The sequence below is a fragment of the Trichosurus vulpecula genome, chromosome 7 (assembly GCF_011100635.1).
Source record: "Trichosurus vulpecula isolate mTriVul1 chromosome 7, mTriVul1.pri, whole genome shotgun sequence".
Classification (NCBI taxonomy): domain Eukaryota; kingdom Metazoa; phylum Chordata; class Mammalia; order Diprotodontia; family Phalangeridae; genus Trichosurus; species Trichosurus vulpecula.
In genome coordinates this window covers 118,498,640-118,525,779 of record NC_050579.1, presented here as the reverse complement: position 1 = coordinate 118,525,779, position 27,140 = coordinate 118,498,640, and positions in this window count along the sequence as shown.

Here is a 27,140-nt window from a genome sequence, read left to right as displayed (position 1 = left end):
TTTGGGGTTAAGCATATACATAGACACATATACATATATACACACATATACATACATACACAACTATATATATGTACACATGTATGTGCATGTGTATGTGAAAACACACATATATGGATACACACATATATGGATACATACACATATACACATACTGAGTATGTCCTGTGGCTCAATATAAATGCATTTTAGATTATGTGTTATTCTGGATTATTTGTTCTTTACTTTCTTACATTTAGAATTTTTAATTTAAATAGTTTACAAATGACTATACCTAACTATTTTAACTGATATCATAATTTTCTAGAATATCCATGTGGCCCTACATCAGGAGGACCTTATGTATCTAGTCATATGTTCTTTGTATTTTTTTCTTCATCATTTGGAAATTTCTTGTGAAAGTATTTGAGATAAGCTCGCTATGACCTTGTTACTGGGGAACAGTACTTTCCAGAGTAAATTCTCTGAAGAGACATAGATAATTGTAGTAGTTCACATTTGTTTAAATGTATGTCAAGTAATCACAGTGTAATACCTGACTTTTGACTGAGCAAAGAGAAAGTAGGAAATCCCAGTATTTTTACTTGTAATCACAAATCCTAAGAATATTTCTCCAGTAAACCAAAAACATGTATATGTAGTAAATTTTATGAAATCACTGTTAAATTATAACTTGCAAAATCAAAGCAGAATTGTCCAAAAGAACCATTTAAGTTGGTGTTATCCTCAAAAGAATTTATGGTTTATGTACTTTGCTATCTATGCAATTTTTTGTCTCCATTAGACATTCAAAATCATCCTTCCCCATTTCTTTTTTCTCAAAATTCATTCAATGCTTTGCCTAGCAAACTCTCAGTATGTATTAGTTGACTATTTTCCATTTAAACAAGTCTTATTCTTTTAGTCCTTACAGTTGCCCCAAACCAGAAACCTTCAAATTAGCTAGGATTCTAATAAATCTAGGATACTGGTAAACTTTAGATTTCATATCCTTTATGACTACTGACATGGCACAGAAAGATTTACTGTGTTTTATGGTCCTCAACTACTCCTCAAATACCAAATAGCTCTCATAAATGCATACCACTGTTTATAAGGATTATTGGGCAATAGAACCTAGATCAATCATCTCAAAGCAATGCCCTACTTATAGTGGGGTCATTAGCATCATCTTTGTGTAGTAAGAGTCATCTTTAAACAACAGACCAACAAATTTTTTTCTTCAGTTTCTCTTCTAAATGAAGGAATGTTTAGGAAATCCAGTTTAAACCAACTTAGGCAGAATCAATCTACAAAAGATAAAATGAAATAATCCCCTTTGGTAGCTGTTATTTGAGGTTATATACCCCTCATTCCACCCCATCTCATCCACATTAACACAAAGAAAGATCATATTGTTTACTGGTATCAAACTTCAAAATTTGGCTTGCCTAAGGCATTGTTATAGCCCGGAATCCAAACCATCCACAGATATCAATTTGGAATGCAGCTTCTGTGCAAGTGGAATTGCTGTCACATACAAACCTGAAATATGAAGAGTGCTGAGCAGCTGACATTCCTAAAGACGATCATGAAGACATTTATCCAGATTTGACTGCATCCACTTCTCCCATCCCTTCGGATGCTTATGTCAACTTTGACAGGTAGGGTGATGAATGGGTAGGGTGTTGTCAGGTGAAGACAGAGGGGCTGGATAAGAGAAATCTTATTTTAATTTTTGTGACTTTACCATTTTTGACACAATGAACTCATATTAGAATGTGTGACTAAAAAAACACAGTATGAGCAGTCGACCACCAAAATCTCAGACAATTCAAGCAGAATGGACTATGAGGAAGGAAAACTTGTTCCTGGTTTTGCTAAAGTCTCACGTCTTAGTAAAGAAAACTCAGTAAAAGATTAGAGCTAATTTATTTAGAGGTTATCCATTAACAAAGGACAAATTATTTCCAAATTAAGAAAAATAAAATTGAGACTGTTTCTCCTCCTCCTCCTCCTCCTCCTCCTCCTCCTCCTCCTCCTCCTCCTCCTCCTCCTCCTCCTCCTCCTCCTCCTCCTCCTCCTTCTCCTTCTCCTTCTTCTTTTTCTTCTTCTTCAGAAAACTGTATCTATAGTTATTAGCTCCAAGTCATGGGTTGGAAAAAGGCATATTCTTCATAAATCTCTTTTGGACAAGACTCAAAAAGAAATCAGCTCATTGGAATGTTGATTAATGAAAAAAAAAGGTTTAAGGGCAAATGTTTTCTTCTCTTGGTGATTATGAAATGTTGGTGACTTTGAAACATCCTAGTAAAAATGACTGAAAATCATTTTAATTTTTCTTTTCTTTGAGAAATCTAGGGATTATTGAATTGAGTGAAACTAGACTGAGAAAAGTAATTTTTTGACATAGGCCACTAAACATCTAGCAAACTGTGAGCCTCAAGGCCTCTAGCAGGTCATTTAGTATAGATTAACGACTTTTTCATATAATATTTTCCCTACAACTAAAGACATTGACGAACAAAGCGCTTAGACATTCTCTGAATTTTCTATTAAATTTCTGTGTATTCACAGTTAACAATGAAATGATTTATATAACCTAACCTGTGCCTCGACTGAAAGGATGAAAAAATATTTCTCAACCTGGGCTTAGACTGAGGTTGAAAGAGTAGAGAGGCAAGTATGGGACACTATGCATGGGGAAGTCAAGTGACAGGGTTGGATTTAAGAAAGCAAGCCAGACAAGTAACTACGATTCTAGAACATCAAGCAATTTCCCAATTCAAATAATTGAATTCATAGGTTTTTTTTTTTTATTCTCTCCTTAACACTCTCCAAGAGATCAAGAATTCATATAATGTGGGTTATTTTATTTTCTTTCATATTCTTTCATCACTAGTAATTCAAGGTGAAGAGGAGGGAAGAATTAATAGACCAGAATCATTCTCAAACATGTGTTTGCATTTCAAAATACACACACACACACACACACACACACACACACGCACGCACATGCACAGAGCAAAGCCAAGTTAGAGGATGAGGGGCAGCCACCCAGTTGAACTCTCCCAACATTCCCGTCCAAACAACTTTAATACAATGCATCAAATCAAATTTTGGAGTGGCATAGTCAACAAAAAGTTGGGGTGAGATATTTTTCCAGGCTAAAAAAATTCAAATGTTAGGCAGAAGTCTGTAACACCATGGTCGAAGTATGGCAGAAGTCTGTCTTGAGCCTACTCATGTGGCAACGGCAGCTTCAAGAACTCTCAGACCCGACAGAGTGAGGGGCTTGGAAAACTACTCAGAAAGAGATTACACTTTCCTGGCACCAGGTTCAGCTAGCACTGATTGGCAACTCTATTGCCCATATGAAGTTCTGAGTTTCAGTCCTAGGTCATACTTCCAAGGCTCATAGGAGTGATAGTGGTTGGTTACAAGGGAACAAGGGCCCTAGTCATAGTACCAAAGCAGAGAAGAGTACCAGCACATGTGGTTGCAGGGGAACAGGGTCCCTTCTGTGGTAAAGACCAAAGCACAGACCAGGGGAGCAGTGACCATGCCTTTCCTAGCATCACACCAACAAGAAAATACCTAAAACTTTTAGACCTCCAGAACTAACTCTGAAAACAGCAGTACAAAAACCCTGAAGCTCAGGACAGTGCCTCACCGCCCCTAGGTGAGCAAAGACCAACATTATCATAAAGTTCAAAGTTAAGAAACAGGTTAAAAATGGGCAAAATCTCCAAAATAATAATTTGAACATAAAAAAGCACTATGGTATCAGGGAAGATCAAGACATAAACTCAGAAGAGAACAATATGAAAACAGCTACAACTAAAGCTTCAAATGCTAATGGGACCAAAGCCCAACAAGAATTCCTGGAAAAATTAAAGAAACAGATAAGAGGGGTAGAGGGAAAAAATAGAAAATAAATGAGAGTGATGCAAGAACATTGTGAAAAGAAAATTAATGATTTGGTTAAAGAGGCACAAAATTACTGAAAAAAAATAATACATTAATAAAAACTTAAAAAACAAAAATAAAAACAAAATTGACCTAATGATAAAATAGGAACTCAAATTTACTGAAGAAAAGAACTTCTTAAAAAGTAGAATGAGCCAAAAAAAGCAGAATGAGCTGAATGGAAAAAGGAGGTATAAAAACTCACTGAAGAAATTTTTTTGAAGACTAGAAGTGGGCAGTTGGAAAGTAATGGTATATAAATAAGCATGAGACATCACCAAAATGACCCGAGATATAAATAAACAATAAAGTCAAGTCAAAAGAATGAAAAAAGGAAGAAAACATGAAATATCTCATCAAAAGAAAAAAAAACCCGACCTGGAAAATAGATTGATGAGAGACAAATTAAAATTATTGGACTACCTAAAAGCCATGATCCAAGAAAGATACTAGACATCTTATTAAAAATTATCAAGGAAAATTTTCCCAGTATCTTAGAAGGTAAAATAGAAAATGAAAAAATCTGCTGATTAACTCCTGAAAGAGATTACAAAATGAAAACTCCTAGGAATATTATAGCCAAATTTCAGAGTTTCCGGGTAAAAGAGCAAATACTTCAAATAACCAGAAAGAAATATTTCAAATATCATGCAGCCACAGTCAGGATCACAAAATATTTAGTGGCTTTCACATTAAAGAATATTCTAAAAGACAAAGGATCTAGGATTACAACCAAGAACCCAGCAACAGTGCAATCCTTCAGAGGGGAAAAAATGGATAGTTAACGAAATCGAGGGTTCTCAAGCATTTTTAATGAAAAGACCAGAACTGAATAGAAAATTTGACACTCAAACAGAAGACTCAAGAGAAGCATAAAAAGGTAAACATGAAAGAGTAACCAAAAGGAACCCAATAATGGTAAAATGTTCACATTTTTCTATGGGAAGAAGATACACATAACTCCTAACAACATTATCATTATTAAGGCACTTAAATGTAGTTTACAAAGAGAGAGGGCATGTGTATGAGTTGATGATAATGGAATGATCTCTAAAAAAGGGTGGGGGCAGAAAGAGGCATGTACTGGGAGAAGAGGGAAGAGACAGATAGAATGGGGAAAATATTCTCACATAAAAGAAGCATGCAAGAAGAGCTTCTATAGAGGATAAAATGGTGGTGGCAGTCAATACTTGAACTTCATTCTCATTGGAATTGATTCAAAGAGGGAAGAAAATAAATAGATATTCATATATATGTATATATGTGTGTATGCATATAAATATACACACACGTATACCTACATACCTACATACATATATATGTAACTTGATGAATAAAGAATAGGGGGAGAAAGCTAAAATAGAAGGGAAGGGGGAGATAAAGGGATAGATAGATGAAGGAAGGCAAGGGTTAGAAGCAAAATAGATTTTTGATGAGGGACAGGATAAAATATAGGAAGAAATAGAAGATAATGGGAGACCAGGAAAAACACAGATAGGTATCATAACTATTAATGTGAATGAGATGAACTCACCCATAAAATGGAAAGAAATAGCATAATGGGTTAGAAATCAGAATTCAACAGTATGTTGCTTCCCTGAGACATACTAGAAATATAAAGATATACACAGAGATAAAATAAAGGTCTGGAGCAAAATCTTCAGCTGAAGTTAAAAAGGCAGAGGTAGCAATTATGATCATAATGTCAAAGCAACATTAGACCTAATTAAAAGGTAAAATTAGCAAAACTACATTTTGCTAAAGAGAGACTATAGATAATAAAGCAATATGAAAAAAATTACAGCAAAATTCTCTGATAAAGACTTCATTTCTCAAATATATACTGAGTATCGAACTGAGTTGAAATTATAAAAATAAGAGCTATTCTCCAATTGTTAAATGATCAAATGATATTAACTGGCAGTTTACATATGAAGTAACCAAAACTATCTATGGTCATATAAAAAAGCACCCTAAATCACTAGTGATCAGAGAAATGCAAATCAAAACAACTCTGAGGTATTACCCCACACCTATCAGAAATGACAAATACCAGAAGGGATAAGGGAAACATAGGTACACTAATCAACTGGGAGTTGTGAACTGGTGCAACCATTCTGGAAAACACTTCAGAACTGTACCCAAAGGGCTTTCAAAGTGTGCATACTGTTTGACCCAGTAATAACAATACTAGTTCTATATACCAAAGAGATCAAAGAAAAAGGAGAATAACCTACACGTACAAAAATATTTAACTCTTTTTGTGGTGGTAAAGAATCAGAAATTGAGGGAATGCTCATCAATTCAGAATGGTTGGACAAGTTGTCACATATGATTGTGATGGAGTACTATTATGCTATAAGAAATGACAGGTGGTGGCATAAGAAAAACAGAAGACTTATTGTAATAACAATACTGCCAGCAGCTGCTGTGGAGGTGTAAGACCAACAATACCAGCACACAGGAGGACTGCTAGCACAAGTTCTTTGATCTGCTTTTCTAAGAAAAGCAACTTTAAGCGGTTTACAATCTCACTTTAATTAAACATACATATATCATTCACTTAGTTCAGGGGGAAAAGTCAGCACCCTGAACTTCACAGAAAACACAGACAGAAATTATAAGCAGAAATTATTTTTTTATATTAATTATTTTTTTTAGTTTACAGCACTCATTTCCACAAATGTTTGAGTTCCAAATTTTCTCCCCCCTCTTCTCCCCTCTCCCCTCCCCAAGATGGCATGTGATTTGATATAGGTTCTACATATACCTTCACATTAAACTTAATTTTCCCAATAATCAAGTTGTAAAGAAGAATAATAACCAATGAAATGAACCATGAGAAAGATGTAACAAAACCAAAAATCAAAGCAAATAAAATTAAATTTTAAAAAAGAGACAGCAAATAGTTTGCTTCAACCTGCATTCTGATTCCATAATTCTTTCTATGAATGTGGTTAGCCTCTTCCATCATGATTCTTTTGAACTGCCTTAAAACCATGCATTGTTGAGAAGAGCCAAGTCTATCAAAAGTTAGTCATCACAGAAGCAATGTGTCTGTGGCTGGGTGCAATGTTCTCCTGGTTCTGCTCCCTTTACTCATCATCAGATCATATAAATTTCTCCAGGTCCTTATGTAGTCCATCTGCTCCTCATTTCTTATAGCACAATAGTATTCCATTACATTCATAAATCACAATTTGTTTAGCCATTCCCCAACTGATGGGCATCCCTTTGATTTCCAATTCTTTGCCACCACAGAAAGAGCTGCTATAAATATTTTTGTACATTTGGGTTCTTTTTCCCCTTGTATGATCTCTTTGGGATACAGCCCTAGAAGTGGTATTGCTGGGTCAAAGGTTATGCACGTTTTTATAGCCCTTTGGGCACAGTTCCAAATTGCTCTCCAAAATAGCTGGATCAGTTTACAACTCCACCCACAATGTAACAATGTTCCAATTTTTACAATCCTCTCCAGCATTTACCATTTTCCTGTTTTGTCATGTTAGCCAATCTGACAGGCCAGATGTGGTACCTAAGAGTTATTTTAATTTGCATTTCTCTAATCAATAGTGATCTAGAGCATTTTTTAATATGACTATAGATAACTTTAATTTCTTTCTCTGAAAACTGCCTGTTTCTTTGACCATTTATCAACTGGGGAATGACTTGTATTCTAATAAATTTGATTCAGTTCCTCATGTATTTTAGAGGTGAGGCCTTTGTCAGAGAGACTGGTTATAAAAATTCTTTCCCAATTTTATGCTTCCCTCCTAATCTTGGTTGTACTGGCTTTGTTTGTATAAAACTTTTCAATTTAATGTAATCAAAATTATCCATTTTGCATTTTGTAATGCTCTCTATCTCTTGTTTAGTCATAAAATCTTCTCTTCTCCCTAAGTCTGAGAGGTAAACTATTCCCTTCTCTCCCAAATTGCTTATAGTATCAGCCTTTATATCTAAATCATGAACTCTTTTTGATTTTATTTTGGTATGAGGAGTAAGATATGGGTCTATGCCCAATTTCTTCCATACTGTTTTCCAGTTTTCTGAGCAGTTTTTGTGAAATAGTGAGTTCTTATCCCAGAAGCCGGACTCTTTGGGTTTATCAAAGAGTAGATTACTATATACATTAACTACTGCGTCTTGGGTAGCTAACCTATTCCACTGATCCACAACTCTGCTTCTTAGCCAGTACCAAGTAGTTTTGATGACTGCTGCTTGATAATACAGTTTAATATCTAGTATGGATAGTCCACCTCCCCTAACATTTCTTTTCATTAATTCTCTTGATTTTCTGGATCTTTTGTTCTTCCAGATGAATTTTGTTCTATAAAATCTAGTTCTATAAAATAATTTTTGGTAGTTTGATTGGTATGACAGTAACTAAGTAAATTAATTCAGGTAAAATTGTCATTTTTTATATTAGCTCAGCCTAAGCACAAGCAACTGATGTTTTTTTTTTCATTTATTTAGATCTGACTTTATTCGTGTGAGAATTGTTTTGTAATTGTGTTCATATAGTTCCTAGGTTTGTCTTGGCAGGTAGATTTCAAATATTTTATAGTGTCTACAGTAACTTTAAATGGAATTTCTCTTTCTATTTCTTGTTGTTGGGCTTTGTTATTATTATATAGAAATGCTGTGGATTTATGTGGGTTTATTTTATATCCTGCAACTTTGCTAGTTATTTATTATTTCAAGTAGTTTTTTTTACATGATTCCCCAAGTATATCATCATATCATCTGCAAAGAGTGATAACCTAGTTTCTTCTTTGCATATTCTAATTCCTTCAATTTCTTTTTCTTCTCTTATTGCTACAGCTAACATTTCTTGTATCAAATGGAATAATAGGGGTGAAAAAGATTATCTTTGTTGCGCCCCCAATATTATTGGAAATGCATCTAGCTAATCTGCATTACATATAATGCTTGCTGATGGTTTTAGGTAAATGCTTCTTATCATTTTAAGGAAGACTCCATTTATTCCTATGCTTTCTAGTGTTTTTAATAGGAATAGGTGTTGTTTGTTATCAGAAGCTTTTCCTGCATCTATTCAGATAATCATATGGTTTCTGCCAGTTTTGTTGTTTATATGATCAACTATACTGATAGTTTTCCTAATATTGAACCTGCCTTGCATTCTTGGAATAAATCCTACCTGGTCATAGTATATTGCTCTCACAATAAGTTGCGGTAATATTTTTGCTAATATTTTGTTTAAAATTTTTGCATCTATATGAATTAGGGAAATTGGTCTATAATTTTCTTTCTCTGTTTTAGCCCTTCCTGGTTTAGGAATTAGCACCATATTTATGTCATAAAAAGAATTTGGCAGGACTCTTTATTCGCTTATTTCCCCAAATAATCTCTAAAGTACTGGAATTAATTGTTCTTTAAATGTTTGATAGAATTCACATGTAAATGCATCAGGAGATTTTTTCCTAGGGAGTTCATTGATGGCTTGCTCAATTTCTTTTTCTGAGATGGGGTTATTTAGGGATTTTACTTCCTCTTCTGTCAATCTGGGCAGTTTATATTTCTGTAAACATTTATCCATTTCCCTAAAATTATCAAATTCATGGGCATACAATTGGGCAAAAATAATTTCTAATTATTGTTTTAATTTCTTCTTCATTGGAGGTGAATTCACTCTTTTCATTTTTGATACTGGTAATTTGGTTTTCTTCTTTCTTTTTTCAAAACAAATTGACCAAAGGTTTATCAATTTTATTGGTTTTTTCATAAAACCAGCTCTTAGTTTTATTTATTAGTTCAACAATTTTCCTAATTTCAATTTTATTAATCTCTCCTTTGGTTTTAAGTATTTCTAATTTGCTATTTCATTGGGAATTTTCAATTTGTTCTTTTTCTAGCTTTTTTCAGTTGCACGCCCAATTCATTGATCTCCTTCTTTTTTATTTTATTCACGTAAGCATTCAGAGATATAAAACTTTCCCTAAGATCTACTTTCACCACATCCCATAAGTCTGGTATGCTGTTTCATTATTGTCATCCTCTTGAATGAAGTCACTGAATCTTTCTATGATTTGTTTGACCCACTCATTCTTTAGGATTAGATTATTTAGTTTCCAATTAGTTTTTAGTCTATCTTTCCGTGGCCCTTTATTACAAATAATTTTTATTGCATCATAATCTGAAAAGGATGCATTGACTATTTCTGCCTTTCTGCAATGGATTGTGAAGTTTTTATGCCCTACTACATGGTCAAATTTTGTGTATGTGCTATGTAATGCTGAGAAATAGTATATTCCTTTCTATCTCCATTTAGTGTTCTCCAGAGGTCTATCATATCTACCTTTTCTAAAATTCTATTCACCTCCTTACCGTCTTTCTTGTTTATTTTGAGGTTAGATTTATCAAGTTCAAAGAGGGGGAGGTTGAGGTCCCCACTAGAATAGTTTTGCTATTTCTTCCTGTAACTCTCTTAACTTCTCCTCTAAGAATTTGGATGCTATACCACTAGGCGTATATATGTTAAGTAACTATATTACTTCATTGTTTATGGTGCCTTTTAGCAGGATATAGTTTTCTTTCTTATCTCTTTTAATTAGATCTATCTTTGCTTTTGCTTTGTCTGATATTAGGATTGCTACCCCTGCTTTTTTTTTTTTTTACTTCAGCTGAAGCATAATATATTCTACCCCAGCCTTTTACCTTTACCCTGTGTATATCCTCCTGTTTCAAATGTACTTCTTGTAAACATACTGTAGGATTATGGTTTTTAATCCATTCTGCTATCCACCTCTGTTTTGTGGGAGAGTTTATCCCATTGAAATTCACAGACTATCTGTCTTTTTTTTCCATCCTATTTTCCCCGTTTATGTTTTTATTTCTCCTTTCTTCCTTCCCCTCCTCAAAAGAGTTTTGCTTTTGACCAACACTTTCCTCCATAATCCCTCTCATTCACCCCCTTACTACTCTTACTCTTTTCCCCTTACTACATCTTCCCTCCCTTCTAACAACCCTGTCCTTTTCTTTCCTCTTTCCCCTCCTACTGCCTGTAGGATGTTTCACTTCTATACTTATCAGAGTATGTCATTCTCTCCTTGAACCAAATCCAATGAGAGTAAAGTTCAAGCAATGCTCTTTTCCCTCCCTTCTTTCCCTCTACTATAATATGTTTTTGTGCTTCTTCATGTGGTGTAATTTACCCTTTTACCCTTTTCCACTTCCTCTTTACCTCTTTTCCCAGAACAATCCTTTTGCACCCCTACTGTTTTTCTATCATCACATCAGTTAATTTATACTCACACCCTCTGTCTATGTATATCCCTTTTGATTGTTGTAATAACTATCCTACATAAGGATGCAAACAATTGCTCTTATTGAATAACAAGGGTTTTTTTTGCCTATTTACCTTTTTATGTCTCTTTTGAGTTTTGTATTTGAAGATCAAATTTTCCATTGAGCTCTGGCCTTTTCATCAGGAAGGTCTGGAATTCCCTTACTTCATTGAATGTCCATTTCCTTGCCTGAAAAAAATATGTTCAATTTTGCTGGGTAGCTGATCCTTGGCTGTAGTCCAAGCTCCTTTTGCCTTATGGAATATTATATTCCAATCCTGCTGATCTTTTAATCTAGAAGCTGGAATATCCTGTGTGATCCTGACTGTAGTTCTGCAATATTTGAATTGTTTCTGGCTGCTTGCAATATTTTCTCCTTGAATTTGGCTACAATATACCTTGCAGTTTTCCATTTTGGATCTCTTTCAGTGGGTGATCAGTGGATTCTTCGGATTCTTCATTTTGCCCTCTGGTTCTAGGACCTCAGAGCAGCTTTCCTTGATGATATCTTGGAAGATACTGTCCAGGCTCTTTTTTTCATCATGGCTTTCTGGTAGACCAATAATTCTTAGTTTATCTCTCCTGGATCTATTTTCCAGGTCAGTTGTTTTTTCTGATGAGATATTTTATGTTTTGTTCTACTTTTTCATTCTTTAGATTTTTGTTTGACTGATTCTTGATGCCTCATGGAGTCATGAACTTCTACTTGCCCAATTCTAATTTTTAATGAATTTTTTTTCTTCATTTAGCTTCTGTACCTCTTTTTTTCCATTTGGCTAATTTTACTTTTCAAGGCATCATTTTCTCCAGTTAGGTTCTGAACCTCCTTAACCATTTTGCCAATTTTACTTTTTAAAGATTTATTCTCATAAGTGAATTTTTTCCCATTTTTTCTTTTACCTCTTTAATTTGGTTTTTAAAATCCTTCTTGAGTGCATCCAGGAATGCTTTTGGGGCTTGAGACCAGTTCATATTCCCTTTTGAGGTTTCAGATGTGTGTATAGTGTCGATGCTGTCCTCTTCTGAATTTATATTTTTATCTTCTCTGTCCCCATAATATGATTCAATGGTCTTTTTTACTTTTCCAGATTGTTTCTTCATGGTGGTTGCCCTTTTCCTGGCTTTTAAAGTAGATCCCTGTTTCTGAGGCACAGGGGGCTCTGTCCCAAGCTTCTTGTGCTGGGAACTGGGGGTCTGGTTACTGGCCTTATGCGCTGTGGCCTCTGTTTTTTATCAGCTAAAGGCTATATAATGCTGCCACTCACCTGGTGCTGAGTTGAAGGTGGCTGGTGTGTACCAAGGATTGAGGCCCAGTGAAGTCTTTCTGAGTTTCCCCAGGGACACAGCATGAGGTGTGGGGGAGGGCTGGTCTGGCTGTTGGAAGTCTCCTCTTCCCCTAGGGCTGTGCTATATAGCACAGGAGGTCCCAGCCATTGTTCTGTGCTGGTGTTTGCCAATTCGCCTGGTTGTGCAAAGGCATGTTTGGGGTCCTGGTGTGCTGAGGTGGGTCCTGGTGTGCTGAGGTGGGACCTGCTGAGACATCTCCCTTCCTGCACTGGTATCCTTCTGCCACCACAACAGGGGCCATCTCCCCAGCCTTCTGAGCTATAAAAGTCCTGACTCCCCACTTCTGGATCCTCTATTCCAGGGTTTTTTCCCAGGGTAGTATTCTCTGGTTGAGAAAGGGAGGGATGAGAGCCATTGTAATCAGTCATCATGGCTCCTGGAAGGCAAGTTTCATACATTTAGACTGTGGGCTAAAAGCCTCAGGAGTTTTTTTTGCCACTGCCTCAGGCTCTGCACTGCTGTCACTTGTAGCTCCAACAGACTCCCATCCTGGACTGAGAGGCCTGGGGATCGCCACCACATCTCGCACTTCAGTCCCAGGCATTCTCCTGCTCCCACTCTGATATGGTTTAGTTCTACATGCCCAGGGCTCTCTTAGATCACAGATCCATCCCTTGACCCTGAGGACTCTCCTCAGCTGGAAATTTGCCACGCTGTCTTCTAGTGGCTTCTACGTCTCTCAGATCTACTCAGATTCACTTTTTTTAGAAGTATCTGACAAGATTTGTAAGAGAGCTCCTCTAAATCACTGGTTTCACTCTGCCCTCTTGGTTTCTGCCTCTGCATTCACTGCAAATAGAAATTATATAAACAGAGGGAAAAACACAAATCAGCAGACAGGTCTTCTGTCTGTCCATAGCAATAAATACACAGTTATCAAAGAGAGAAGCACGAACATCTGGGTTTTCAAAGCCAGAGGGCTCCTTAATGGCTACCCAGAGTCTCCACATGATCACTCTTCTAATGAGTGAGCCCCCAATCAAAATGCTAACCTCAGGGTATATATACACTTCTTCAGGGTCAGCCCACAGAGGGCATCAAAACGATGTGACTCAAACCCATGTGACTTAGGCTTTCTTGTGACTTAAGCAGGTCATCAAAGACTCTTGATTCAATCAACAACTCTTGATTCAAACAAAGTCAAGGCTCAATCAAAGGCACTTGATGACCTTAGTGCTGAGAAGCACTCCAAAAGAGAAAGAACAGCGAAAAGTCCCACTTCGCTTGTCTTTACACCATATGAACTAATTCAAGTGAAATGAGAAAAACTGAGAGATCATTGTGTACAGTCACAGCAATGGTACAATGATGATCAACTGTGAAACACTTGGCTACTCTGATCAATAAAGTGATCCAATATAGTTCCAAAGGACTCATGATGAAAAAATGCTCTCTACTTACTTCTAGAGAAAGTGCAAATCGAAGTAAAATTTTCTCACTTGTTTTATTTTTCTTGCTTAAAAAAATGATGACTAATACGGAAATGTGTTCTGTATCATTTCACATATGTAATTGGTATCATATTACTTGTGTCTTCAGTGGGTGTGGGAGGGGCTGCAGGAGAGAGAGAATTTTAAAAATAATAGTATCTTTTCCCAATTGCAGGTCAAGACAATTTTTAGCATTCCATTTTTTCAAGATTTTGAGTTTCAAATTTTCCATATTTTCATAATTAGTCACAGTTGAGAAAGAAGAAACAGACCAAAAGAAAAAAAAAACAGGAAAAAATAAAGTAAAAACTATGCTTCAATCTGCATTCAGACACTAGGCATACTTTCTCTCACATCCTACAGTGTGTTTCCTCAAATATCCTAACTTTGCAGGTGATCAATTCATTCAGGTCCTATAACCTATTCTTCCATTGCACCTCAGCTATACACAGTGACATTTTACCCTTGATCTTACCATTACTCCCAAGTATTCCACTTCCTTTGAATATGTACTCCTAAATGCCTTTATCTAATCATAACGTTTTATTATTCTATCTTTCTTTATGCTTTACAACCCCTTACCCAGTTTTTTTCTTCCTCACCATGAGATCTAATCTTTATATTATTCAGTAAATTCTCAGGCTATAACTTCTGAACTAGTTACAGCCTTTTCTCCTACGAATCTTGACCCTTTTATGAACCAATTCAACTCTCCACTAACTTTTATTCCCAGCAGCTCAGGTCATAGTTTAGTGAATGGAAAGATTTGGATTTGTAGAAGGGCCTGTTACAATGATTGGCAAAGCAGTAAAGCACTAGGAGCACCAACACTACAGAGTGAAGACTTAGCATCAAATCCCACTCCTGACACAACCTGTATGTGAACTCAGGCAAATTACTTAAAGTCTAAATGACTATTTCCCTATCTACAAAATAAGGAGGTTTTTTTTTATCTAGATTAAGTTCCACCATGCATTATCCCTATGATCCTATGATTTTACAGTCTTTCCAATTGTTCAAATTCTTTTTTCACAGTTATGCATCTACTTCTTGATCATGAAGTATGAAACCATAAGTGACATTAACGTTGAATCTACTGAAAAATAGTGCCCAGTATTCTCATTATTGATTGATCTATAAGATGGTCTTATGGGCCCTTCAATTCTTAGAGTCAATATAAACATTGTTGGATTATCACAGTCCTCAAAGCAGTGACTCCTTATCAGAAATGCAGCTTTAATTGTTAATAACTCTATCTCCCAAACTCTAAAATCATTTTCTGCATCAGTGATCTTGCAGAGAAGTATGCACTGGGTCCTAGAATAGAAAAGAACATCATGATCTATTAGAGGACAGAGGGCACGTATCAGTTTCTATAATGAAATCGTACTTTGAATTTAGGTAGTTCATATAAGATTTGAGACTTTTTTTCAGATCATTAAATGTGCTCTCTACCTTTCACATCCACTATAAGAGGTTTTTTTAATAATTAAGCATATTAGTTAAAAGTGAGGCCAAGGCAGAGAACATGGAAATGAAGAGATGTTAAGACATCCAAAAGACAAAGAACTGCCATAGGAGATAGATGTCCCAAACCAGTTTAGCTTCCACTCTGGATGAATCCATACAAACTCTGAAGTCATGCTGATATTTTGTTGATTTTTCATTTTATCTTTCTCAAATTGGTATTTCTCCAAGTTTTTGAATAGATTGTTATAATGATTGTAGAGCAATAGGTCTCAAACTTTTTGACCTCAGGACTCCCTTATAATCCTAAAATTATTGTTGCTCCCCAGGGAGCTATGGTTTATGTTAGTTAGATCTGTAACTAATTACCAATTTAGAAATTAAAATATCTCAGTGTTATTATGAAAGTAGTTTATATCTCATAGACTCTCTAAAATAGTCTCAGGGATGCTTAGAAGTTTCTGGACTGAACTTTGAGAGCTGCTCTTCTAAAGAATAGTTTGGACCACTTGATCACGTTGGATCTGGGAGCAAATAAGCAAATCAATAAGGAGGAAAATCTCCCTTGGCCATATAGGTCCTAAAAACCACATTAATAAACTGTTAAGAAAAATGGAAGATGGCTAGAATAGCTTGGGAATGGAGGATGCATTGTAAAATCCAGAGCATTGATTAATGATAGTCTATTGAGAACACTATGGAAGTGTTCAGCCCATCTCTCCAGAATCATGTCCTTAACATCACGAATAAGACTGAGTAGTTGAGATATGCCCTAGATCTTTAATCCGTATACATACATACATATATGTATACACACACACACACATACACATATATATGTTCTTTGGATTGTTACTGAATTTCACCTGCTTTCTTACTATGCTAAGAATCCTGCATTTCTCTAACCTTTGCTTGAACTTTACTTGATGGAGTCAAAGGCTGCCTTCTTAGAGATAGATGAAACAGTCTTCTGATGAAACCTGTGTAGTTCTTGTATTCATTTAGCAGCTCTAAATTGCCCTATCACTTTTATCAGACCAATCTTGGTGTTTGTGAGTGTTCTGGGCTAGATGGGTAAATGCAGGGCTGTACACCAAATCCCTGAAAGCTGCCCACTCCTTTTCTGTTCCACTGTTGCCAAGTGTTAGCTCAGTTTTCCCTCCAAGTTAGCAACACACTGTTGCTGGAAGCACTCTAATCTGTTCACATTAAGTCCACTGGTAGTCATCTTGCCTTGGGGCTGCATCTTTTGTTTAATGCAAATATTTAACTTGGAAAGGATAAGTCTATGATTAGTCCAGCACTCTGCAACATACATTTGTTACTCTCACATCCTGTCTGTCTCTTTTCTATATAATGACACAATCTCCTATTCTTGCATTAAAGTCACCTAATAATTCTAAGCTTGTCCTCTTTTCGCACATTGATGATGAGGGTTTCCAGGTCTTCAGTTCTTTGATCTCATCAGGATTTATCATGGTGGAAGCATGTGCACTGATGATGGTGGCATGGTACTTTCCTACAAGTGTCAATTGCATTGTCATGAGCCTATCATCCACTCCTTTCTGGAGCGGATGTACAAGCTTGTTGACTAGATAGGTTTAACTGCAAAATCTACATCAGTTTTGTGGCACTCCATTTCACTGTGGCCACTTTAGAAAAAAACTTACCAAGGTTGGTGATTTTTCCTTCATTTTCCAGTCTTGTTTCACTGAGGGCTGCTATTTAGATGTGATGCCTGCTGAGTTCTCTTGCAACAACAGCTGTTTGCTTTTTCAGGTCTACTGCATTTTGTTTTGTCCATAAGCATGCACACATTCCATGTACCAATAATGAATGCTGCCTTCTTTGCAAAAGTTTTTGTAGTTTTTCTTGTTTTGTGTTTTGACCACGAGGTAGGATCCCTGCCTGTCACAGTAAGCAGGCCAGGGTTGGGCAAAGCACACAATTTTAGGGGTAGCTTTCCCAGCCCTCTTCCTCATGCCCGGAATTGAGCAGTGTGCTGCTTCAAAAAGGTTGCTTAGATAATGCAGGGGGCTGCTGAATCCCATTGCTGCTTCAGTACAGGAGAAGATGACCCTATGGCCTGAGTGACTGTGTGCAGGGTTGTGACTACAGCAACCAGTGTATCTGCACCTGCAGCTTCACCACTTGTCTCTTGCCATGAGCCATTGAGGTAGTTAAAAATACTAAAATGCTATAGGTGATGTCTTTTGATTCATGCATAAATTAAATTCAAATGAGGCTAAGTTGTCAGCCACACTTTATCTTCTGTCGCCAAGTCTAGTGGCAAGACAAAAGTCAAGATAATTGGTATTGGCTTGGGATGCAGTAGATGACCTCAGCATCTTCAATGTCTAAACAAATTCTTTCTGCTCCATAGCACCTGCTTCAGTCACCTTCATGGTCATTGTAACAAATTGTTCTCATCTACACATTCAACCAGTGAAGTGTTCATATGCTTGGGGTAGACACCCTACTAAGTTAATGAATGGTTTGAAACCCCTTGTTATCCTCAAACTAGTTTAGTTCATCTGCCAAAGCAATTTACTGGGGTGTGGCCACTGTATATTCTATAGCTTCTTGGGGCCACAGGTGAGAGCTGGGTGAATCAAATGGATGCCAAAGGTGGAAAGCAACCCTGAAAAGATCACAGCAGTCCTCACACCAGAGGTACTAGTCTTCCCTGAACACACCTTATACCTTGTGATTTGTTACTTAGAACCCAACAGAGCAGATTTTGAGAAATATATGATGAGCCAAATCAAAAGGAAGAAATAAATGAATGAATCTTAAATCCAGTAGATCCTCTGCTTTTCCCACCGTGAGAAAACATAAAATTGTGTATATATCTATATCTATGTATATATATGTATATGTATGTACAGATACACATATATGTGTGTATATGTGCATATATGTATATACACACATATATACAATCTCCTTATCTATGTCCAAGAAAAATGAAATCCTAAAAAAAAACTGGAAAAACAAATAAAAATTCTTTATATAAAACATTTTAAAGACCTCATCAGTCCTAGTCTAGAAGAAAACACATTTTTCAAACTGCAGGATTCCCTACAAGACAATGGTAGAGGCCACTCAGCTACAGTTAAGGCCTACATTTACAATAATTGATTTTTGCATTGCACATGGATGCTCAATATTCGTATCTCAACTTCCATATCATCAAATCCATAGCATCTCTCAAGGTTTGCTTTGTGGGCCATTTCCTATTGAAAAACTTTTTTGATTTCTCCAGTTGTTGGTGTTATTTCTCTTTTCAAATACACACGAATATATGATATGTGTATTTATGCACCTATGTGCTTATGTCGTTACATTTTGCATTATCCCCAATAAAATATCAGCTCTTTGAGTATAACAAATGTTTCATTTTGGTCTTTCTATCTCCATGGTCCAGAGTACATTTTGCAGAGTACACACTTTATAAATACTTGTTAGAGGTAGTTGAATAATGGAGGCATTTCCATTTCTACTTCCATTTCTAAAATGTTACACAATATCATGCCAATTATCATGGTTACATTCTCAAAAATGAAATTATCAAGCAAGGTAAGTTAAGAGTTTATCATATAGATATAGATAGAGATATCTATATCAGTATATATACACACACATATATACATGTATATACATATGTATGCATGTATGTATTTGTGTATTACTGTGTGTTAACAAAGAGAGATATCTAGCAGATTTCCTAAATACAGACCAACCCTACATCCTTCCTTTGTGCCAGTTTTGTGATCTAAGTCAAGGACTCATCATGTGCTTTCCCACCACATGGTCAAATGAGCTATAGTATATTATGTTTCTAAGATCTTTCTTTTTCTATCTTTTTTTTTCTTTTTCGTTTCTCTCCTTTAATTCCTTTCCTTTCCTTATCCTCCCTTTTTACCTTTTTTCTTCTCATCTACTTCTCATCTTCTCATTTTTCTTCAGCTAAATTTTGATACTATATATTAAATGCCTAACACGTGTAGAGCATAAACGTTTCCCCCAAAGCATTACTCATTAGGTACACAGATTCACAGATTTCCAAGTATATGTGTATATATATGTATATATTCTCTTAATATATAGTTCCACTCTGTCATTTTTCAATACAGTAAGTTACTTGTGAAAAAGGCCTACCTTTTTATTGCATCTGTTCCAGAAAAATAAAAACAAAACAAAAAGCTTTATAACCTTATACACTGTATTAAGCAATGTTAGTGACTGCTAGTTCCTATTTTTTTCCATCTATTCTTTAAAAATTCTACAATAAATCATCTTTGTGGTTTGTGCCTCTTTTCCTTTTCTCATTGTGTCATTTAAAACAAACTTTGCCAGAAATTTACTCAAGCAATTTTTGAAAACCTTGTAAAACTCAGATACTAATCCTAGGAAACTTCCTTCTTTTTCAGAAGTTGAGTCATATTTCATAGCTTCTTGGGCTCTATATTTTTATTCTGAAGCATTTAACTTATAGATAGAATTTTATAGCTAGAAATAACATTAGAGCTTTTTTAGTCCACCCACCCAGTTTTATACTTTGATGTTTTGATGAATCAGTGATCTCATTGATTTGTTTTCTCTCTCCACTGATTCAAATGGCAAGCTGCCCACACTCCCATCCTGTCCATATTTCTCCATGAATTTTTTACTGCAGAAGATATCTGATGACCTTTCTCTAGGTCTTTTATTATTTTGTATGACATGCTAAAACATACAGGGTTTCTGGCTGTAATCACCCATTTTTGCTAAATGACTGGCCCATCTCCATTTCTGATAATGTGTATACTTTATGATATATTTTATGTTATTTTTTAAACATGAATCATCACTGGTAATGAATTATAGCCCAATCACACCCACATTACATCTTTCCATTGCCCTTTAGTATCATTCATTGTTTTGATTCTTTTAAGACCATGATGTTTCTTGGTTTACATCCATATAGTACCACCGAGAAAAATATTGGCATTGAAATATAGGATTTTGTTTCAGGGAGAACCTTACAATCACTAGAAGAACTATATAGTTTTCCAAACATGACTGAGTTGGCAATATAACTCCTATTTAACTTTGGATTCAGATTACTGTGTACTCATTGTACCTGTCTAAGAAGAAAGTACTGTAGGGCTAACTCAGTGGAAGATTCCAATGCATCTGTGGCTTATATTGTGGACAATAGGTATTCTTCATTCCATCACTTTTTTCCCATGTCAGGTGATAGGTTAGTCTCTCCTTAAAGGCTTAAGAATTTGATAGAAATCAAGAGTGTAGTATTCTGTAGCCTGAAACAATAAATACTATGTCCATTGCAAATATAAGTAACTAGAGGATCTTGACATCTCCAGTGAATCTTTTTATATGGAATTTGAACAGTTCATCTCCCGTCACATTCGTGAACAACTTTGGTGACCATGGCTTATAATTTTCTGTCTCTGTAGAAATCTCATTAAATAAAATTAATTCTGTGGTCACATTCATTAAGGAATCTTGTATGAAATTTAAAAAAAATCTTACTCAAGGACAGACTAAAGTCTTACAAGATTACATTTTGTTACATAGACTCAAATTTTTTTATTGTAATAAGCCAGGAAAAGACAAAGTTGTATTTTGTATTCTTTACAACTTTTAGCTAATGATATTGTGACTATGAAGATTTAATCTATTGTGGCAAATCATCTTGGGAGTGATTTCCAAATCAGTTGTTTTTATACAATCCAACTTTCAATGGCCCTTCATCATCTATTAGATGGACTAATATTGTCAAACTGGTATCTAAATTGCTCTATCGTCTTGATCACAATTTCTCTTCTAGCCTTATTTTATGAAACTTCCTTTCCTGAACACTATATTCCAATAAAATTAAGCTACTAGTTTGTTCAGAAAAATAATTCTCCAACTTTCACTTTTGTGCTTTTGCACATGCCATTCTACTTGCCTGGAACACAATCCCTACTCATACCTGTCTCTTGTAATTCTTTTCTTCCTTTGAGTGTCCAGCTCCAGTGCTACATCCTAATGCTATATATTTTTTGGTGCTTTCTCATCCTCTAGTCTTCATTTTGTTATACTTATTTGCATGCATGATGTTGTACTCTTCTAGTAAATATAAGCTCTTTAAGAAAGGAAGAACTGTTTTCATTTTTGACACTGTCTCCCTAATAGTCAACCCAGCATCAAACTGTAAAAAAAAATTATGCATTGAATTTACTATTGAATTTAATTGAAATTAACTAAAAATGGATTTTTTGCCCTTCTAGCTATGACTTCAAAACTATGTCATGATGTGTCCACTTTCTCCTTATTTATAAATAAGAAGAGTGAAGAATCAAGAATGATCCTGTATTTATAAACCTGGATGACTGGAAAGAGGATTATACCCTTGACAGAGACTGAAAAATTCAGAAGAAAAGTAAATTTGAAGAAGATAGCAAGATCTGTCTTGGACATGTTGAATTTGAGATGTCTTTGGAGCACTGTTTGTCACTGGAGCAGTGATTTTCCAAGTGACTGTCAGAACTGAGACACAACCAGGGTTTCCTGACTCCTAGTTTGGTGTTCTTCCCGAGACTCAACATATTTGTCAAATTGAGGCTCACTGGAGATTTCATCAATGAATAAATATTATTGACTTGTAATTAGTTTCTACATTATTTACATGTAATTGACAAAGTATACAAACTACTTGTAAACAATTATTCTTTATCATTTAACAGAAGATCCTCCTATCCCTGTTGCTAAATTTGGAGTGAGAGGAGATAGAACTAAAATCCTGCTGTAACAATTACCACCAACCTTACTAGTTATTTCAACCCTTTTAACCTTAAGAAGCAGCATGCCACAGGAAAGAGAATGCTGGATTAAGAGTTAGAAAGATTTTGGTTCAAATCCCTACCTCTGATGCTTTCTAGTCACACGGCCATGGACAAGTTACTTGTTGAACCTCCCTTTTCTCATGTGTAAAATATGGAGAGTAATATATGTAATACCTAGCTTATGGGGTTATTTTGATGTTTAAACCTGACATTAGATACAAAGCACTTTGCACACTTTGAAGTTCTATATAAATATCAGTTATTATTATTGCCTATGTGACCCTGCAAAAGTCACTTAAAATCTCCAGGTCCCAGTTTCCTTATTTGTAAAATGAAGGAACTGAATTAGATGACTTCCAAGGTTTTTTTAATTAAACTCCACAAATGTGTACTCCTACACATTTTTAAATCTCATAATTTTTTTCTTCTATGTGGTTTCCATTTTAGTCTTACCATTTATACCCTTCATACCTGTTACATTTATCTGTGAATTTCTCATGTTGCATTTAACCATCAAGCAATACTGGTAACTGCTAAGCTGATCCTATTCAAAAGGAAAGCTCAAGGGTTTGGACTGCCACAATCACATTGATAATTATGGCACTTGAACAGACAAGCAAGAAAAAGGGCAGTCTAATTCTTCTGATTAATGTAAGTTATTTTACCAATATTTCTTCTCTCAATAGTTGACATTAATTTCTTCCTCCACTGTAAATATTTATTCCCTTCTCTTTAGTGTTTTGTTTTCCTACTTTTTAAACTATAGAATTCCTTATTTTCTTACAATTAAAAAAATCCACGAGGCTTTAAAAAACAACCAAAGTTAAAAACATACTATTGCCATGCCCTTCATGAGAATAGAACACACTTAACAAAGGCTATTGATAGTATATTTGGTAATTATTCTTGCATATAACTTTTAGAAAGACTTTTAGATTGAAAAAGAAGAAAATTGCCTATGTATAACCATCTTTTTAGATATAAATGCTCAATATCATTCCCATAAAAATACAGAAAGCTGCAGATGCATTCAAAGTTGAATGGATACAAAATACATTTTAAAAAAAGCATATGGATAACAAGTTAATCAACTTAAGAGGGAAGAAAATTTGACTTCATGCATATCGATGAAATTTTGTAGACTCAAACAAACGATTGTGTTATGTCCCAGGAAAGCTATTGTTTATTCAAAGAAACAAGATAAATTAAAGGAGTGCAGAATAATGCCTTGTATTAATAAGATGAACTTATGTGAGGAAATGTAGGAATTGGTAAGGAGTAGGGAGAAGCACAGTGGGAACATTTAGTAAAGATCATTGAAGGCAGATATAAAAACGAATATTGTTTTGAGCAAACAATCTTGTGGTACCACTAATGTTGAAAGAGGAGACAAGTATATAATTCAGGAAACAAAACATAAATATGGCATGAAATAATAACATAATATTGATGGGGGACTTAAATTATCTAGAAATTTGCTAGACCTCTCCCTGTCAAAAATACATCTAATTGTTTCTTGACTTGGCTTATGATGATTTCATTCTTCAAAAGATGAAGAAATCAACAATGACAAAAGTCTATTATGCATCTGATTCTCACTAGGTTGCTGTGCAAAGTGCAATACCAGTACCCAGGGAATTCATCCAACAACCTAGATTTATAAAAGACATAAACAGATGATAAAAATAAAGGCGAATGACAGAGGATATTTCTGTGTGGCACATTTTTGTTAGAACAATACCAGGAATGTTAAAGTTCAAAATGAGGTAAAGCTGTTGAAGAAAGTTAAAGATGACCAAAGTTTTCTTCAGTTGTATTAACAAAAAGATGAGGTCCAAAGAAGGGATAGTATAACGGTTCCTGCCAGATGAGTTGATGACAACAGATGACAGAAAGCATTATCGACTGTGATTTTGCTCCTCTTTTCTCTAAAGGAGACAATAATTTTCAAAGTGGAAAGGATAGAACAAATATTGTTAATAGCTGATACTCAAGATAAATTAAAGGAGTTAATGATCACTTAAGTCCTTTAATGGGCTGAATTCATCCAGCCCAGAAAACAAAATATTCTAGAGTAATAAAAGAACTAGTAGATATGATTGCTAAATCACTAAATCTTAAACATTGATTTTTGAAAGACTATAGAGAATAGAAGAGGTATTTCAGGATTAGAGAAGGGCAAACATACTCCCTTTCTCATTCCACACCTTTACTAGCTAGCTAGCTAGCTAGCTAGATGACAGGCAAAGCAGATAGATTTATTAACCATTTGTTGAGTGTCAGGCATTGTGTTAACCACAGGTAGTACAAATAAAACCAATCCAGGCAGCTCTGCCTTCAAGGAGTTTCTATTCTATCTGGGGAAGACAATATATAGATGGTGATGAAAAGGACATGGGGAAAAATCTTTATGGGGGCATTGCATTGAGGCTGCCAAGAAATGTTGAGACCTCTACAAGATAAATCAAAAACTCACTTATCAGAGCCAAAGGACTCAGGAGCAAATTTCAAGGTTCTGACTGGAGGGAGATGAGGATGGGGATGATGTCTGGATAGCAGTTATAACACTATGGAGATGGATTAGATGACCTGTACCAATTTTTGAGCATCTTTCCTCAACCTCCATATGGACAAATTGTTTAGCTAACTAAAATCTGTGTTTTTGTTTTCATTTTCACACTAGTGATGACATAGTACTACTTCATCTTGTAGAGGTTAATCATTTATTGGCAGCAACAAATATGACGCACACAATCAAAATGGTATGGATGTGGATGTGTGTAAGGGGATGGATATATTTAAAATGTAAATAACATTGTTACAAACTTCTTGATGGGATCTTGTGAGAGACTTCGAGCTAATACAATTTCCCTACTTCTTAATTCCTAAGGATGATTGCTTGTCCTTTCTTTAAGCACATACCACCCTTCTCCAACCCCTTGTGTGGCTTGGTGTTCTTTAGGAGTACAGTCCCTGTGATACTATATATGTGTAGGGACATATGACTCTTGGTTAGTTTAAAGTTGAGAGAGGCAGAGAAAGAAGAGAGAGATAGGACAAGAGGAAGCATTAGGTACTGATTTTCAGTGGGGACCAGGAGAGCCCTTGAAAACACAAGCATGTTGGAAAAAATCAGGACCCTAGGATATGCTTCAATTCCCAGTATGCTTCAAGTCCAAAAGACACCTAAGATTGGAATTATGAAGTATGATTGTTTCTCCTTGGTGAAGCTGAACCTTCATCTCACTCCTACTTTAGGAAACTACTTATGTTAAGTACTCTGTTATCTAAATTAATATGCATATTCCTGATTACTGTTTTACACATTTACTTTGATAAATATGTTTACTCACTATCCAAGATTCTTTTAAGATAAAGGACTGAGATTAAACTGTTACTTTTAGGGTCTGGAGTAGAACTACTCCCCATTCCCCACCCCCTGCCATAAATCAGTTGACTGAGAAAGCATGAGAGAGAGTAATTTTGAGAAATCAGGTAGAGTGGCTTTTATCCTGAAAACCAAAAGAATCATACCCCTAAATTTCAAATACCTAATATGTAATTGTTAGAAATAATTCCAGCCTAATATTCATTGGAAGATGAGGGCCAAGGAATGAGTACCTCAGGCTTTACCATCCTCTCTCCTACTATCTTCAAAGATGGAACTACTCTAGCTTCCTCAGAGTCATGGTGTATGGGGGCATTTCCATATCTATCAACATATCCATGTCACACATGAGCCACCTAGTATTTGTCAATGTAAGGTTTTGTATGGGATAAACACTGGGCCCTTCTCTCCTCCCTAGATGATCCTTATAGGATTTCCAAGTTTTCAAGATCCTCAAGCAAATGTTTTCCCCTCTCTGCTATTTAGGTGGTAACTGTAAAATCAGATTTTCCACTGTGTTCCCTTCAAAACTCAGTCTAGTTTCTTTGTGAAAACCTTTGCTTTTTTGAATGTTTATGCACCACTATCTGCTGTATTACTGAATCCTTTATACATATTGATTTTGAGGCTGATATGAGAAATATGGATTTTGTTTCCCCAGGATGCTGGTGCCTAACTGATAAGTGTTCATATTTTTCATCTGCTTTTAAACAGACTTAATACTTGCCTTTTCATGAGATACTTATAGAAGGCAGGCCCATAGGATGTTTGCCTAGTGGCCTAGAAACTCTGAGTAATCAAACCCATGTGCATAATCCCATTTCTATGGAATCTCATATTTGTTTAGGAACTAGATGATCTCATTTCTTTCTATTCATACTGATCCTGTTTCTCCTATTGATGGGTGTTTTTAGACTTTAATTAGGAATCTCCCTTCAGTGGCACTTGTTTTTAGGAGAAATTTCAGCTACCCTTTGGTATAAGGTCACATAAGGAACTCTCCTGATCTCCAAAGTTAATATCTATGGTGCAGAGACCCCTAGAAAAATTTTGTGGTTCCCCTATGCAAAAAGAGCAGCTATATGGTACAGCAGATAGAACGCTGGGCCTGGAGTTAGGAAGACCTTAGTTCGAATCTGGCCTCAGACACTTACTAGCTACAAAGCTAGTCCTGGGCAAGTCACTTAATCCTGTTGCCTCATCTATAGAATGAGGTAGAGAAGGAAATGGTAAAGCACTTCAGAGTCTTTGCCAAGAAAACCCCAAATGTGTTTACAAAGAGTTGGGTGTGACTAAAATGACTCAACAACAAATACAAAAGGTCACACATAGAAATTTTGTCCAGACACCAGTTAAGATAGAATAACATACTGAGAGAAATATGGAAGAATTTTCATTCAGTTAATTTATTTTCTCA